Raw genomic sequence first — 18,812 nt, 5'->3', positions numbered from 1 at the left:
CACAGAGATAGATGTTCCATTCAAGTTTTTCTTCTTGTATGTAGGAACATTGAGGCGGGGAGACATTCTCGAGCACAGGTTCCTTTGCTGTATGTATTTGTTGATTTCCTTCCTGATGAAGAGTGGTCTTTATGCCTTTGCCATGTTTTGCTTTGTGTGTGATACAAAGCAGCTTGATTGTGGAGCTTATGGCATCTGGTAACCAGTGTAGGGCCCTGGAGGAAGGGGAGATACGTGTTCTTGTGGTTTTACATGGAGGAGTCTAGCGCAGGGCTATGAATTCTCTGTAATGTTCTTATAGTTGACAGAGGTGAGCCGTGATACAGAGCATTAGCTTATTCCAGTTTTGATGGAACAAGTGAGAAGGGAGCGTGAATCTTGTGAGGGACTCCTGGGTGCGGGAAGATGTGTTGCAGTGTTTTGATTGTGATTAAGCTTGAATTAGCTACCTTGCCCACATGTGCATTCATTGATAGCTTGGCGTCCATGGTAATTCCAAGGATTCGGACCTCCTAAGAATTTTTTTTACAGTGGCCCTAGGTCCTCAGGCCAGGTTCAGAGAGAGTCAGGTTTCCAGTCACCACAAGAGTATTTTTTCTTTAATCAATTTGAGGCAGCTGCATGCCATTCATTGGTCAACAGATGGGAGGCGACTGTAGAGTTTTGATGATCAAGCGTCACATTCCTGCCTAGTATGGCCCAGTGTAGTATATCCCAGATATGACCAGTGGGACACCATCCCATATGATAAGATTCAGCACAATTATCACACAAGGTTGCCAGTAAGACATAGTATGACCAGTAGGACACTGTATCGTATAAAATGATACATTGTTCGCTTATCACATGTCTGTTCACATATACACGGAGATCGACATTTTGAAATAAGACGGGGCTTTGCTTGGCCTTCGTATCCTGCTGATGTCCCCAAAGCATAAAATCTCCCCCAAGCAAGTCTTTCAAGGTAGAGTCTTTTCACCAACTATGTGAGACCTTTACCAGGAAGTGGACACTGCTGCTGCCTGCACTCCCTCAAGCCTTTCTCTCCTGCCATCTCCCTCACTCTCGTGCCTTTTCCATCTATACCCTGCCCTATCTTTCTCTATCTTACTCTTGGTGGGATGAATTCACAAACGTAAACTTACATCTTTATATAATTTTACTACTTTCGGTTATCACAAATGGAAATTTTGACACAAAGTCTAACTTTACTAGTAGAAACTTACCTTTGTGAATACCGAAAAGTAGTAAAGTTAGACTTTCGGTCTAAGCTTACCTTTGTGAATATCGAAAAGTAAACTTACACACAAGTATAGGTGTACCTTTGTGAAACTGGCCCTCTATCCTTCAGGACCAGAGCAAAGAACTCAAGACTGGTGCAAAGAACTAGTGAAGCCATTTTTTGGGAACTTCCTTGGAAGGAAAGGAGTGTCTACTGGCCAGTGTCGGAAGAGGAGCAGACATCTGACCAGTAGGATAGAGAGCAAGATCCAGATGCCTAAGGCCATCTACAGGGAGCTAGCAACCCAGAAGTCCTAAAGACCCCGCAGCCACAACGAGGCCAAGAACATTTGAGTGAAGAGAAGATTGAGGGCCTGCTAAGAGGTGTTCCATGCCTGCATGTCTGGTGTACCTGCATCATCCCAACCCTCATTCATGAACTGACTGGCCAGCCGGGCAATCCCCCGGCGGCTGGAGCCCCAGGAGGCTGGTTTTTACACTTAGAGGCCTGTTTCGTCCTCCAGGAGTGGTGGTGCATGTAACGAGATCCCGGCGGCAGCTTGAAAGAGTTAATCTGGTTCTAGCGCACATTAGAACGTCTGCACATGAGAGGTGAATTTATCATTTTTCCCAGGGCTGTTTTAATTTCCCTGTCTGGACCTGATCTCAGTACTTTCCATGACTATAGGAGTTTGTTTCTGTCCTGCCACAGAGGTTCCCCTCTCAACCTCCGGCCATATAGCAGCTTCCTGTTTGAGGGCGGTTGCTGTAGTACCTAGTGACGTGTGATGCTGCCATCTCACAGTGGTACCTGGTTACGTTTGAAGCTTGTATCTCCTACAGTGATACCTTGTAACGCTGAGATCTCATACAGTGGTACCTAGTGAAGCCTCCTGCGAGGATAAAGCCAACATCCTCCTGCTCCTCATTACTCGGTATCCTAGGTCCTCCTTTCATTCGGGTCATGTGGTGTCGTCCTCTCAGTAGCTCCAAAACACCTGAACACCCTTCCGGACGCCAGCTGCCTTATTTAACGGTCCAGTCCACCCCTCCTTGTTGGGCTCCAGACCACCAACCGTACTTCCGGTTTACTCGGCGGCGGCCATGTAGGGTTGTCTGTGTCAGCATCATCTGATGGACGGAAACCATCACACACATTTGTAGTAACTCGGTAAGTCTTGCTGAGAATAACCCCGGGCTATTCTTGAACACTTGAGGGAATTAATGGAAGTGACGCTGGGTCCCCATTATTGAGAAAGCGGTCAAATACCCACTTTCAGGTGCAATGTTTTGACAAAAGAAACCATTAGAAATATCTAATGTGGTTTTCTTTTTTTTATGCAGTGTTATTCATTAATGCTGTACTGTGTGCATTTTGCACTGCAAATGTTTTACAGCAAGAGTTTAGGTGTCTAATCCAAAACTAGTTGATATGTATTGTCTGGTTTGGAAACAGGAAAAAGGATTGTTCATGGATGAGGTGCATGTTTCAATCACTCCTTGGTATTCAAGTTGATCTAAAATCTCCCTGACCTGTTTTTTAGCTTCTTGCTTAATTGGATACTGCCTTTGTGCAGTCGGTTGATTTTGTAACTGGATCTTATGATGAGGTGAATCCTCATCCCATAATACATGATTTTTGTATAATTCTGGGGCTTGGGCAACTGCCCATTTCCTGGCATAAGTATATTTTAAATGTACTGGAACATGGTTGGAGAAGGTTGGCATAATGATGTCTTCACCCTGTGAGCCCTCCCTGACAAATTCTGGAGGCCAGTCCTGTTCTGCCAGAAGTATGCCATAACCCTTTGAAAGTCGCTCCCAAAAGAGTGCTTTCACTTTTCTTGGTATATCTCCCTCCATCCAGAGTGTTATTTCATGTAACCTATGTGGAGAATTAACCCTTATGTCTGCAGTTTCAAATTGAATGTCCTCATTCAAGTCCACTGTCTCCACAAGTCCCTTCAGGTTCTGGCGATCTATTGTTACTTCTAAGCATGGGCGAATTTTGCGAATCTCGCGTTCGCGAATTTGGGGATTTTTTTTTGTGTTCGCGCGGGTTTCTGCCAGTTCGCGAGGGTTTTGTACAATTTCGCAACATGCGAACTTACCTGTCGGGTCGCAAGTTTCGCGAACTTGTTGTTTCTACGTGTCCAGCCTGTTTAGGACACTCTTCTTCATCACTGCCACTCTCTGTCACCACTGCCACTCTCTGACTACTGATGCCACCCTCTAGCCCACCCATGGCACCCTCTGTTTCATCACAGCACCCTCTGGTTGTCCAGTCAGTGTACATTATTGTGGCAAAGCAAGCACACCTTCCCTGCCTCAAGTGACCTGAATTAATTTGGGGCTGATTAATGTGTCACAGAATATTTTTTTAGCTGGTACCTGCTTCCTTAGTGCTTCCTGATTAGTGATCTTTTGCACTTGCTAAGTGCTTTCATTGTTGCAAAATTAGTTACAACACCTGCCCTGCCCCAACTGACAATAATGAATTAGGGGCTGATTAATGGATTTGAACTTCCAGCCTGGCTCCTGCTTGTCTCCCTTAGCTGTAATTCAGGACCTTTGTGGCATATGTGTAACTATTCTGAGGTTCAGAGCAGGGTCACATAATAGTTGCAACTGGCAACTGAACTCTGGAGGGGCCCCTCAGGAAGCACTACAGGAAATGGCTACTAATGATGAGCCTGAACTTTTGAACCTGGTAAGTAGTTTCAGTTTTGCTAAGATCGTATTTCTGCAATTTTGCGCTTATTCGCGGGGCGCGAAGTTGTACTGGGAAGCCGCGAACTCACGCGAACAGTGCGAGCAAGCCATAAAATCCGCTGCTCGCGGATTTGCGGATTTTGCGGGAGATTCGCGAATCTCGCGGATTGCGAATTTACCGAAAATCCGCAAAATCTGCGAGCGAAACGGATTTTCCGCCCATGCTTAGTTACTTCTGCTCCACTGTCCAGCATTGTATGAGCCCATTCTCCGTTCTTGAGTTGTGTGCTCAGCATGTCTGATCTTTAGACCTGCTACCTTTTATGCGAATTGAGGTTTTGGTTTGTTTTTCTGAACGTGTTGATTGTCTTTGGACTTCACGCGTTCTTTGTCTGACCGTCGTCTTCTTTGATATCTGTGACGATATCTAAAAGGTACGAGAGGAACGTGTATTAGTGTCTTGATACCCGTCAGGTTTTCTAAAATTATCCCTATTCCTAAGGTTATACCTCCTTTCAGAGGGCTCCTTTTGAGGAGACCTACCTCAGGAATGAGAACGCCTCTCTTTCGAATGAGGTTTACTATTTTGCCCACTTATTTTTAGAAGAGGTAGGATTGTGTCTAGTAGAGGTATTTTCAGAACTCTGACAGTTGTGGTTTAACTGTATAATTCTATTCATTTTTAGATATTATTAAGTAATTCCTCGTCCGACATTAATTCAATGTCAGGGTTGGGTGTGTAGCCGGCTAAAACCGGCCATGTTGCTCCTGGTCTACCTAGTGAAGCAAGCCTGGTAATGTTATTTAAATGTTTTAGGGCGCCTTTAAACCAGAGCTCATGCTCCTGGTATGTGAGAGGAATTTCAATATCCTTGAAAGGAATATATTCCTCTGCTGGATCTTCTTTGTAGAAGTGAAACCTTTTAGTTACTGCATGGACTCAGGGAATGTTATCCATGAGTAGAATACCTTTGTCTGGTGAGATTCATGTGCCTCTATCACAAAAACTGCTCTATCACCTCTTGGTGTTAGACCATGTCTCATATGTTTTAGAGTGATGGCTCTTCTTAAATTAATAGGAATGATTATAGCATTATCAGTTTCATCAAAACATTTAAAGTTAAAAGCTGCTTCGGCTTGGTAAGCCGCAGCTCCACCGGTTTAGGTGTTATTGCTGTTATTAGACATTGTTTAATGAAAATTGCAGAGTACGTTTCAAGGGAACAAAGACAAGGTGCACAATATTTTAGAACACTGTATCCTTCAACGTTGAACAAACCAAACAGCTAACACTGGATTTTCATCCTACTCCTCTATGGCAGATATTATCCCTACCCACTCCAGATGTCTTATGGAGTATTATGAGTAGAGGGTCTCTGAGAAAAGCACGACTGAGTTACTTCAGTATCTTGCGTTACATTAGTGCCTTACCAAACCGTTGGGCGCCATGTAGTGTAGTTCCTATACCCCTGATAGGCTCTGGGCATTGGAATAATATACACAATAGATTTGACATAGACTGAGGTCAGCATGTTTCTATCGAGTACATTACACTTAATTACTTGTGTGTGCCAGCTAACTCTGAGGTCACTAAAAACTTCTCCAATGAACAAGGGATTCGTTTCTGACAAACGCATTAACATGACAACTTTGTTTCCCTTTAGAATTGGAACATCTCAGAATTGTGGAAACAATAGATAACAGTTTCACTCAGTCAATCGTGCATGCTTTGTTAAGATAAAATAATACTGCAAGAGCATAGTGTGTAGCTACGACATCTTCATAAAAATACATACACACATTAACAGGCTAAAATACTCATCTGGTGCTTCTAAAATATTCTTACCCCAGTGTACCTTACCTCAGTGTAGTACGAGGGAAGAAGGTGGTGTTTAGCTCTAGTCTAGTTTAGCCAAGAGTTGCCAAAAGTTTCTCTAGGTTCTAATCTGCTTTATACCTTAGAATGAGAGAGGTTGGAATCTTTCTGGGTCTCAATCTCTTGGGGGGGGTTTAGAAACACTGGAGCTGGATTCTCTGCGAGGTGGATGACAGAGTCTGGTCAGTGCGTCAGTTGGGGACTCAATCTCCTTCCGAACTTGCCGTGGTGAACCGCGTTGTGCAAGTATGCAGCCAAGCTGTGCCGTACCGTTGTTTGTCAAGGCAAATGAAAGTATATTTATACCTTGAAGGTGTTTAGGAATTCCAGTATTGACGTAAAAGTCGGGCAGAGGAACATCACGAATGAACCCCTAAGGAATAGATGTTCCTACATAAATGAGTTCTTTGAGAAATCAATATCCAAGGAAGGGGAAGTCCTAAAGGCTTAAGCATCTGGTTTTCCAGGAACTTGTGGCGTGGATCGACGGATGTAGTTGACCATGCCTGTATTTGGTTAGCATGAGCAATTCCTAAATAAGGGCTGGATTTCTAGGCCTAAATAAGGACATTGTGAATTGTCCCTATATAAGGGCATAAATCAGGAAATCTATATACGGTATCTAAATCGACACACAACAGAGGGTACCAAAGGTCATCGCTGATGGCAAAAGACAGACATGACACTGCCCATTGGGAATAGGACTGCACATTTCTCCAAGAAGGTAAGCAGACACCTGTTTGACCAACAGTCTATTATCATGGGTAAGCCTCCCCCTGAGGTTGTCGCTGTCATAAGGTGAGGCAAATGCAAACTTCTCAAATTATAACAATTAAAGTAAGGTTGTGATAAAGAAAAGTATGTTATGGTAAATGTGCACAAGGGATCTAGGTTATGCATAAGTGAGCTCCACACCACAGGCTGGTGAGGAAAGCAGATCTGAGAGCAGAAATATGTCTAAACATTTAGATCAAAACCTTATTCTAAGGTTAAAGAGTCACCCCAGACCAGGGCTGGGATGACTCTCCAACAAGCCTTCCAACAAGCCCTCCAACAAGCCCTCCAACAAGCCTTCTGAGTAACCTGGGAGCAATCGGCTCGGTTACATACCCCGAGGGAGAGAGACAAAGGCCACCAGCTCAGGGAGCGGGACTGCGAGGACCAGAAGTGCTTGCGCCGTCCATCGCGCGCACCTGGTTCCTCTTCCCGCCCCCTCCTCCCTCTGACCTTCCTGTGGGCTGTAAAAACTCCTCGCGGCCCCCGCTGGCGCGGGTGCCGCTCGTGCTGCAAGCGAGACTGCTGTCATCGACATTGGCCATACCTGGGATTTCCTTTACTGCCGGAGCCCTCCAACAAGCCTTCTGAGTAACCTGGGAGCAATCGGCTCGGTTACATACCCCGAGGGAGAGAGACAAAGGCCACCAGCACAGGGAGCGGGACTGCGAGGACCAGAAGTGCTTGCGCCGTCCATCGCGCGCACCTGGTTCCTCTTCCCGCCCCCTTCTCTCCCCCTCTATTTTAGCTCCGCCCAGAACGCGTACGCGGGACGCGCGCGGACGGAGAAGCGGGCGAAGACCGGGCAAAGAGCGGGCCGTTTTAGGCCATTCGAGGACGGCAGAGGACGGCCCTGGCCCTGAACCCCTGCATCGCTGCCTCCTATCTATTGGCAAGGTAGGCGGCATTGTGATTCTTACCCTTTCTCCCTGCATAGAGTGGCCGGCTATTAAACCTAACATTTACTTTTTCTGAGGACCACTTTGCTGTATTAGGCCCCGCAGCGCAGATGTCAACCATGCGCAACAGAACCAGAAGTTGCACAAAAAAAGCTATGGCCGTGGCACAAGTGACTGGCCCCATAGATCATTTCCTTTCACGGGTAAATGAAACCATCGACAAGAGTATCATTCTGCTGGAAAAAAGAGTTTCCTTGGATCTCATGAACGCTAAGCGCTCGTCTTTGGGCTCTCTTGCAACTGCAAAATCTCCCTCCCAACAAGCCTTGAACCATTGTTCTCTACCCCTACCTCTAACTACTACCGGCACGTTCACAGTCCCGAACGCTGTCGATCTATCAGTGACTCAATCCGACTCCGATCCGTCCTATGTTGACCTTGAGGCCACGCCAGATTTGGAAGCCTGCCAGCCATCTGATAAGCCAGATCTGAGTGCTGATAGGCAACCTGAAATAGGAGCGGCTCCTGTAGTGATCGACTCAGGGAGAAGGGCCACTACTCCTGCAAAGGTCGCGCCTAAGACTAAATTCAAGGATAAACCCAGGACTAAAGCTAGGAATCACAATCTGGTATCGCCCACCCCACACTCTGCATCAGGCATACCCTGCTGGGTCGAAAATATGGTAATAGACCTAAAACTGGACCTTGAAGCTACAATAGCAGCGCAAATCAAGCCTCTAATTTCTAAACTTGATAGGCTAACGTCACTAATAAACTCGAAATGTGCTAACAAGACGAGTGGGGTTGGGCCCACTCAGACGCAAGGGACAAAAGAAGCACTTTCCAAGACTGCACCTTGCACTAAGCATGTAAAAGACCCATCCAGCAAGGCTAATATCCCATTAGCCAGCAAAGATCCAACTACACTACACTCGACCCTAACAGGAAACAATCCTGCTTTACCTTTATCCCTACCTACCCCTAATGTGGTGGGCTCTGCTCCAGCATCACAAACATCTACTGGTCTACCCAAAGCAGACAATCTACAAGCCAGAGACCCAAATGGGAACTCCACCAACCCAACAGTACCTTCTTCCTCAAACAAGCCTCAAGGATCTAAGCCAAAACAGTCACGCTTTAAGACAATTAGCTTGCCACCGGAAGTCTCTCCCTTTGTGGTAGTGTTGATGGCTGTTCCGCCACTGAAGGAGGGCGTAAAAGAAACTTTTGTAGAGTTAAGAAATAAGTGCGCCCAGTGGCTCCAGTTACACAAGCCTCTACCTAGCCATATGAGTGGGGAAACTCTCTCTGTGCGTAGAGGGGATTGGGTGGGCAGGAATACGAAAACTATAGCAGGGATATAGGGGCAGAAAGTTATATATGTAACACACCCAACAGTGGACCTGCTACCGAAATCAATCCACTCCCCTTGTCCTATTTTCTTCCTATGCCCCCAAGATTAAACTCCCATCGGCCTGTTTTCCCAAATAGCAGAGGGTTTACTTACCCTCCGCAGTATACCACCAAACAATGGCAGCAACCTCTACATTTTCCACAACTCCCACAGCATACTACTCTTCAGTGGCAACAACCTTTTCAACCTCCACAACCCCTCCATCATCCTGCTCAGCAATGGCAGCAACCCCTTCAGCCCACACAACTTGCAAACCACCAGTGGCAACAGTCGTGGCAAGGATTGCCGCCTCCTTTTGATCCCTTTTTTTCACAATTCGTTACCCAAATAGATTCTGTGTGTTAGATGAGGTAGATTGACTTAACCTCATGGAAACTCCAGCCCTAAACTCTGACACCAATAGGGACATGGAGGATGTTCCCTCAGCCATCCCTCACTCTATTTGTCCCGAATCTCCAACAGTGGCAGCTATTATACCACTATCCGATGCTCCAACCAGGGACTGCGAAGACCTAACTAACCCCAAAAGTACTACCAACATTAGAGGTAATCTAACATATGGTGAAATAAAAATCCTTAGTTGGAACCTTGCGGGATTACTAGGAAATTAGGTTTGCCTGAGTGGAACGTCCTGATTGAAGACCACAAGATCTGTGTATTCCAGGAGACCTGGAGCACTGAGCCACTGTATCGAGTTGGGTTTGTTACCATCTTTGCACCAGCTGATAAACCTAAGCATAGGAAGGGGCGTCCCTCAGGGGGGCTTATTATTTGGGTAAGCATTTCGCTTAATTGTCGAATAACCATTAAGCGGACAGATAACCCAGATATCCTTGGTATTTCTCTATCTGGCCATCGTGGGGGATTAACAGTAGATCTCTACGATGTCTATGCTAGAGGTTCCAAAAATGGGTGTACTTCACCAGTAATATCCAAGCTTGAGGCCCAACTTGGGGATCATACAGATTCTGATCATATTATAATAGCAGGAGATTTTAACTGCACATATGAGCCACTCCCCCTAGAAGGAATACCTGATCTAGGAGATGAGGATAGTAGATGGGGTATTCCTACGCTCTCTATCCCTCCTATTAAGTGCTGGACTCGCAGTGCAATACAGCTTAATGCATTGACTTTAGAGTTCGGATTAAGGGCAGCTAATGGCCGCACATCCTCTGACCGGATGGGTGCCCCAACATTCAACAGAGTTGGCCATTCCTTGAGGATTGACTATATTCTGTTGGATCGGGGGCTCTGGAGTTCGGTCATTGACATGGCTATTATCCCGACCATAGAGAGTGACCATAATTCACTTTCTTTATCCATAATGAATCCCTGGTCCCCCGGAGTGCCGTTAGCACCTCCGAACTGTCCCCAGGGGATCACTGTTTCCTCTTGTGGAAGACGCCTTAAGTGGAATAAAATCTCGGGTAATTTTGATAAACTCTCCACTATCGAAGAAGTGCTCAAAGGCTCACAAGAGGAAATCAGTTCCATAGACTCACTCATGGCAGCAGACAGGGTAACTCCTATTTATGAAGCAGCCGTAAAAACAATAGGAGATGTTTTTTGGGTAAAAGGGACTGCAGGGAAAACCATGCCCCAAAACAAAGCTAAAGGGAGACACGACTGGTACTCTGCATCATGTAGGAAAGCCAAAGCACGCCTAATTGAGGCAGTCAAAGGAAAGTCCCAACCATTAATACAGACGGCTAGGCGAGAACATAAAAGAGCTTTGGAGCTAGCGAAAAGGGAGTGGGAAGACGCCTATTGGTCAACTCTCAAAGAAGCTAGCTCTAAAAAAGACTCGAAATGGTTCTGGGATACTATAAGAGCCCGCAATAGACCAGATAGTGATCTGATAACTTGTAATATCCCAAGCCAGGCGTGGGTCGATCACTTCTCTAAACTTTATACTTGTAATGATGATCTTGATAAGGGTGGGGTGGTCCTACCTTCGTTCACTCTTAACCATGAAATCTGTCATATTGACCTTGATTTTACGGTCAAGGAAGTGGAATATGCAATAAGTACTATTATTCCACAAAAAGTGGCTGGTCCCGATGGCATTCCTGGCGACCTCTTAAAGGCTGATAGTGCAAAATGGGGTAAACTGATCCATTCTCTCCTTGTTGCCATTTGTAAAGGTGCCCCTATTCCCTCATCGTGGAAGGGGGCCGAGGTGGTCCCTATCTACAAGAAAGGATCGAGGGCTGATCCATCAAACTATAGGCCGATCAGCTTGCTGGACATTGGCCAAAAAGTTGTCGGCAAAGTCCTGTTAGTTAGAATTCTAAATTGGGTAGAAGAAAATAAAATTCTTTCTGACTTTCAGGCAGGTTTCAGAGTGGGCGCTGGGACGATTGAGCAAGCTTATAGGCTCATGATGGTGTACTGGAAGGTGGTGGTTATAGGCAAGGGCAGTCTTTATCTCGCGTTTATCGATTTAAAGACTGCCTTTGACCTTGTACCTAGGGAATCACTTTTGAAAGTACTCGCTGACATGGGGCAGCCACACTATTTGCTGTCCCTACTAGTTAGGTTGCATCAAGATAGCTTTGCCCAAGTTAGGTGGGGCCCTGGAGGGGAGAAAACGGGTAGTATTCCGGTTGAGAGAGGTGTCCGCCAGGGATGTGTTCTGGCTCCCACCCTTTTCTCTCTTTACATCAATGGGGTGGTTGAGCATCTCCTCGAACATCCTTCTGATGAACCATCCCTGGCTGGTGAACGCATACCGACCCTCGTCTTCGCGGATGATACGCTTTTAATTTCCAAATCCCCAATGGGACTCCAGAGACTTTTGGACAATTTTCAATCCTTTTGCACCAAACGAGGTCTGGTAATAAACACAAACAAAACGAAATACCTCGTGCTGAATCCACCGAAGCAACATGTCCACTCTGAATGCCGAGCTCCTGGAAAGGGTCAAGGTCTTTGACTATCTTGGGATACGACTATCGCACAAAATGGACTGGACCCCACACTTAGACAAAATGCTGATGAGTCACAAAAGGATTACAGGCGCCCTTTTGAAAGAGCAACGATCCTGCACAACAAGGCCTATAGCTACAGTCCTCGAGATTTATTCAGCTAAAGGCATCAGCTCTGCCCTCTATGGGGCTGAACTTTGGGGTTCATCCACCACTGATGCTCTGCAGAGATCTGAAAACAAATTCTGCAGAGCAATTATGTCCCTCCCTCAAGGCACCCCTACACTTCCTCTAATGCTGGACTTAGGCTGCCCCCAGATTGATGATATCGCCAAATTCCATCCATTATTGTTATGGGCACGCATCTGGCGGGTGGAAGAACTAAGTGGATATGCCAGAGGTCTAGCAGAAATCATGTCATCGCCAAGTTGGCACAAAATCAAATGGCTGAGAGACATGAAGAGCTTACTAACAAAGTTGGGCCATATTGAATCATGGTCGAGTAGAACATCACCCCCGAAGCTAGTCCTCAAAAAGCTTTACTGGGACTGGATCTGCTCACAAAGGAATTCTAGCACCACCCTGGGCAGGCTCACAGAGGATTTCTTGAAGTTCAAAGATTGTCCCAGACGGGAATTGTACCTTGATGCAATTGGAAAACCCTTTGATAGGGCCTTGTACTTTAGGTTCAGAGTGGGAACCCTTCCACTTAATACTTTTACCGCAAGATGGAAATCCCACATGGAAATGTCCGAGCTATGCCCAGCCTGCCTTGCCAAACCGGAGTCACTGGCACATTTCATGTTCGAGTGCAGTGAGTACGCAACTCCAAGGAGGGTCTGGCTCAAAAACTTATGCCGCCAGCTGGGGACCAGGAGCCATGACGTGGCAATTAGGATACTCATAGCCGACAGTAGTGTACCCTATGCTTGTGCCCTAGCCAAATTTCTCTCATGGGCTTGGGCTATTCGAGCCAAAAGGCTGAAATCAATTGTTTAATTCTATTTTTATAAATGTTTTAACCGAAATGAACTGCCATCTTTTTTCTTCTTGATTAAGAAATCTGTGAAAATTTAACCAATTAATTGGCTAGTTTTTTCTTTGACTGTACAAACAATTATTACCGAAATCAGTGTCACTTTTAACGTTATGCACATAGACAACAAAATCTTTTTTTTTCTCTCTTTATCCATTACTGTTTTTATATGTACGATTTGACCTACTGTGCTGCTTTTATGATAATTGTTTTATCGAAATAAAGCTTTTTGACTTTGACTTTGATCTAAAGAGAATGTAAATCTACAAGAGTGAGTTGATGGAGGACCGGAGAACTTGTACCACTCTGCAGATATGGCTCATATCAGATTTAGTTTATAATAAATAAGCAAGTCTGTGGAAATACATGGCTCTAAAGAGAATTAAAATAGTCCAAAAAAGATAGGACAGCCAGCTACCAAATATCAAAAAAGATTAGAAACACTGCAGGTAGAATGCTACACATTACAGACATCCAAGAAGAATAAGGAAATTAATCATTTCTGCATTTTATTGAATAAAATACATTCAGAGGTTAAAAAGGGGTCTCTCCTAGAACACATGCTAAAGAAAGTTTAACGTGACAAAGAAAGACTAAACAAATATAACCAAGAATGGCAAAGGGGAACCACAACAAAACATTCATTGCCAAAAGAGTTCATGCTTAGTTTATGGTCTATATTTTAAAACAGCTCTGCGAATCAAGAAGAGGTACAGATTAAAAAAACCTTGAGGATAAAGACAGACAGGACCCACATCACCCCACTCCCTCCCTGCATAAGTAGGAATATACCTAGATATCTTGCCCTCAAGCAGCAGGATATGAAAACCCACCAGAAGTACAACATCCTACAAGTATTAAAGCCCAAAAGGGGTACAGCCACAAGGAGCAGGATTAGCTCAAAGAAATGTGGGGCTGGCCCTAAAATTGGAAAGTAGAGAACAGGTCATCTTTAAATCAGAATAGAGAAGTACATGGCAGTTAAGCCTGGCACCATTGGCGTGGGGGTCTCTTCCATTTTTTTCTGTTGCCTCATGTGTTTTTGGTGGTATTAGATGCTTTAGGCACTGTGCCACTGCTATCCAGTGCCAATGCTCCCTATTGTAAATGTATGTATTAATCAATGGTTCCATGTTTGGATATTTTGGTTTACTTGTCAGACCCTAGTCTAGTGCACTGAGTGTGACAGGGCATGTAATCCAAATGCTGCTGGTAGGCCTGCAGCACTGGTTGTGTCACCCACAGAAGCGGCCTAGTAAAATGTGTCTAAGGTCTTCCATTGCAGAGCCTGCGTGCAGTCTGGTACTGTCATGCTGACTGGGCAAGTGCACCCACTTGTCAGTCCCTAAACCTTCCCTTTTCTTCATATCAGTCACCACTATGGTAGGCCCAAGGGCAGGGTGCATATTAAGTATAAGGTAGGACAAGCCCTGGTGTGTGTGTGGCATGTCCTAATAGTGAATTACAGCCATTTTCGTTTTTCACTATATCAAGGCTACCTGTTCTCCATATGCCAGAATGGGCTGTTAGAATTGTTACACTTTACAATCCTAACAGGCTCAGATAACATGGTAGAAATTCAAGTTTAGTATGCCTGAACTCAGGATAATAAAATACATCTTTTAGTGAAGGTTATTTTAATATTCTGTGTTTGCAAATACCACTTTTAGAAACTAGGTGTTTGCTTGTCTAACCATTCAACCCTGCCTCTGCTAGTTTGTGTATTCCTATGTCTGGTTTCTGTCAGTGACAGGGTTGGGGAATTCCAGGAGACAGGCTGAGTCACCCAGTGGTGAATAGAGAGATCTGCATTCGGATGGGAGGGAGGAGTGCACCTGAACTCTGAATAGGGCTATGCCTGCCTTCCACATGCTGGCTCCACCCCCTCGGAAGCGGCTGATGTCTCTGCCCTGCACACTGAAACAAGAGAAGGAGTCCTGTAAACAAAGTGCTCCAGGACTGTACTTACCTTCCACAATGCTGGCTCCACCTTCTGTGGGGCGTCTGATGGTTAAGACCTGACTGTGAAAGGAAAGGAGAAGTCTGGTAAACAGAGTGGCTTAGAACTGGTTTGGACTGGACAGAGGCCCCTCTCCCCTCAGAGAACAAAGGATTTCAGGGTATAAATATTGGGACCCTGCTCCCGTGAAATTAGATCACTTTGGAATACAGGAAGACACCTTTACTGAGGAGAGGAACCTGAAGAAACTGAGGAGAGACTATTCCCAAGTTTAAGTGCTGCTTGGGGATTTGGCCTGCAGTGGTTGCCTCGCTGCCAAAGGAAGGAGAACTGTACTTTGTGTACTTTGTTTTCAACTTGTGAAGGTTCTCCAAGGGCTTTGGAAAAGAGCTTGCCTCCTGCTGAAGTCTCAGGGACAACAGACTTCAACCCCCAGCTCCCCAGAGTTCTTGTGGAAGTGCCTGCTGCTGTTTTGGGCCTTCTGAGGAACTGCGTGTCGCAAGGAGCTGGAAGCGCGACTCAATGAGAAGAAGTCTGTCACTGTGCCTTTCGTCGCAACTCCAGAGCGTTGTTTCCTAGAAGTTCGGGGAGCTCTCATCTTCGCTCCTGTGGAATCTTGGCATAATTTGAGAAGCCTGACAGTTCACCATGTGCTCTGTCCTACCTTTCTGTTAACGGCTCGTGTATTCTGCCTAGAGACAGGTTATATTTAGCTTCTTCTGCTCTGCACATGCTCAGTTGAGCCTGCAGCTGTCCATGCAGCTGCCCCTAGTATGTAACTGTCAGGATGTGTTTACTACAATTAGCAAACTGTTAGCTCCTCCCACTTGACTCTGCATCTTCTGTATGATCATATATGTACATAAAAAGTGTCTTTGTGCTTGTACCGCCTCCTTTTGAGCCCCTGTGTGGGTATAAAATGGCCATGTGCCTTCCATTGAGGGTGCTACTTCATACATTACCGAAGGGTGTTGTGTGAATGTAGTTCCACCTCATGAGGTTAATAAAGTCTCCGTTTTATATTCCAGTTTCCGTGCCAACTTCTATTCTATTGGTCTGAGGACTTGTGCAGAGAAGGGCAAACCCCTTGCATTGGTAGGCCCTGCTGAGGTCTGATACCACAAGAGGTTTTTGCCAAAATTAGAATCTATGATTAACAGACTCACAGATGGGTGCACAGGGCATGGAAATTTGATTGTGCACCAATATGGGCTGAATTATTGTTCTCATCTCACAGTTCTATTTAACTAGTTATTTTAACCTTGCTATATGGATTATTACAATTATTACTACAGTATTATGAATGCACTTTGTAAATGGATAGTGTGATATACTAATTAAATCAATTTAAACAAACGTACAAAAATTGACTTTAAAAAAAAAAAGACCTGCTGCCTGGAGTAAACGTTTTCCACAGTGTTTCATGCAAGAAATTTCACGAAAACACACTACGGTGAAAACTATAAATGTGGGGAGGGGGCCACAAGCCATCCTGCAGTACTATGTGGGATGGCGACAGGTTCAGTGCTACATTAAGGGTTAACAAAAGAGGGAATACACAGATTAGTCACCTGCGGCCATTTAACCCTGACTGAGGAAAATGGAGGTCGTTCTACAGAACAGTGTCTGAAAATGCCAGGATTAGCAAGCACAATTTCACATCTGAAAAAGTCTTGTGGTAAAAAACATTGTGGGAAAACAGCTGCAAAACTTAAATACATGTAAGTAATAAATTAACTAATAGTCAGATTTGCAAGCTAAGGAAAAAATACAGGAATGTTTATCACCTCTAACAAAAAATACATATTTTGCATTTCAATGACTAGAAAGCTACTAGAAGTAGTTTAAAATATTTACTTGCTTCAGTTGCCCTTGAACTTTCTTCAGTTCTTTCTTCAGCTCCTCAGAGTACAATTTCTCCTCCTGGTAAAAAAATAACAGACAATTAAATGTTTTGACAGATGGATCCAATGATGGTAAAATGGCTGAAATCTGTTATTTCCATTGTTTTCGTGCATTTCATAACTCACTCCTTTAAAAAAAAAAGATGTCTAACCTTTAAAGTAGCTTGTAGTTACAGCAAAACGATCATAGAGAGGGAGGAACAAAAATACAATGAACCAGAAGCCTTTTTTCAACCACTTAATAATTAATAGATTATTTTAGATCAAGCACTGTTTAGTCAAACATCTAGGAACTCCCATTTGTGCAGAAATTGAATAGTCTACAACAAGAACCTTAAATAGAAATAGTCCCATACCAACCTCCCCTGTGGTGAGGGTGTGCGTGACACCCATGGGAAATCATGCCACTGTACAACCCAAACTCTCACCCAGTTGTATTCCAGCACTCCCTCTACTATAATAGCCAAATAGATGAAATCACGTAGCACTGCATCGGATAGGATTCCAGTGTAGTCCGCTTTATGCAGTTTCTCACTGGCATAAAAACAGTGTCCCGCATGCTGGCAGGATGGTCTCTAAAGATATAGATTGGCTAGCTTACATGGAGAAAAAAAGCTGAGTACCAGCATCATTCACAAATTTTACACCATACGTCTTTATAATATCAATCAGTGGTCTCATATACACGTTTTACAAAATGGGCCTGATTGCAGACCCTTGAGACACGCCATGGTAGATGTTGGAACACTCAGATTGATACGGAGGGAGGGAAACCGCCTGACATCTACCAGATAGATCAGAACGGAACTAATCTGGAGCCATGCCTGATACTCCAGCCTCTCCAAGTCTGGTCAGCAGGATTTCATGGTTGACCGTGTCGAAAGTAGGGGACAGGTCAAGCAGAATGAGAAGGCCAGAAATTCCTCTGTCCGCACGCAGTCTAAGATCGTCCAACACGGTCACCAGTACAGTCTCGGTTCCACATCCAGGACGAAAACCAAACTGCACATCATCTAGCCTGGTGTTACATTCTAGGAACTGGGACAAGGTCCTGCTGACCAGTGGCTCGATGTTCTTAACCTGATAAGGTAAAAGAGAAATAGGTCTGTAGTTACTAGTGCAGGTGGGATCAAGGGTCACTTTTTTCAGAAGTGGGGTAACCACAGCCTGTATCCAACAGGCTGGTACTGATCCAGAAGTCAGTTTAAGGTATTTAAGATGTTCATTATACCAACAAGTGGATGGTCTGCCAGTCTTCTTACAGTTTTTTATGGGCGCGACCTGGTCAAGCCTCGACTTAATCTGATCACAAAAATGTGCATAGTTATCTTCCCCTTTCTTCCCATTGTTAAAATCTTCTTCAAAGAAGAAGGTTGAAGATTATGTGGTCTTCCCTTTAAGAAGTCCCTTCCAATCTCTACTCCTGAACTTCCTTGTCCCACTAGTAACCAACAGCTTCATCCTAGGAATATATACCCGAAATTTGACCAAATAATGATCAGACCAGTCGACTGGAAAAACTTCTATTGCTCCCAAGGCCTGTTCCTTGGAGAAAGCCAAGTCCAGTGTATCCCCCCCCCTTATGGGTTGCCTCTGTAATCCATTGGTACAGGTTCAGGCTCGCACAGGAGTGGATGAGGTTATTGTATACTGAATCCAAGTTTCCATTTAGCCATGAATTAAAATCACCCAAAATTAACAGATTAGAATGAGTAAGGGCCATGTTGCAGATGACATCCATCAGTCCCTGCATATGTAGGGAGCTAATTACTCCTGGGGGTCTATAACAGATTATGCCCGCAAGTAGGTGTCCTTCGGGGATTTTGAGTGAGAATCCCAGGAGTTCAAACGCCTCTATCACATCAACCTCCATTAGGGCGAAATCCCAGGACTCCTTAAAAATAATCTCTACCACACCTCCTCGACCTCCAACTTGTGGTTTATGTAAAACTTTATAACTTAAAGGACAGGCCATTCTGGTTCTAGACCAGATCCAGGGTGTGTCCAGGTTTCAGCCATGAAGAGGGCATCTAAGCAGTGATTTTCCAATAGTAACTGGATCTCCACATAATCTTTTGGTAAAGAT

The 18,812-nt window shown here is 44.8% G+C and overlaps 1 long non-coding RNA gene across 1 annotated transcript in view; it reads right to left on the bottom strand.

Moving 5' to 3' along the window:
- Positions 1-16,746, bottom strand: part of LOC147689508 (uncharacterized) — a 76,231-nt gene extending 59,485 nt beyond the window's left edge. Inside the window, exon 1 of the long non-coding RNA XR_015299753.1 lies at positions 16,680-16,746. This is a non-coding gene — a long non-coding RNA (uncharacterized LOC147689508). The remainder of the gene's footprint in view (positions 1-16,679) is intronic.
- Positions 16,747-18,812: the final 2,066 nt, after the last annotated feature.

The sequence above is a fragment of the Lissotriton vulgaris genome, chromosome 9 (assembly GCF_964263255.1).
Source record: "Lissotriton vulgaris chromosome 9, aLisVul1.2, whole genome shotgun sequence".
Classification (NCBI taxonomy): Eukaryota; Metazoa; Chordata; class Amphibia; order Caudata; family Salamandridae; genus Lissotriton; species Lissotriton vulgaris.
Note: the sequence above shows the minus strand (reverse complement) of the source record. Positions and strands in the feature narration are given on the sequence as shown.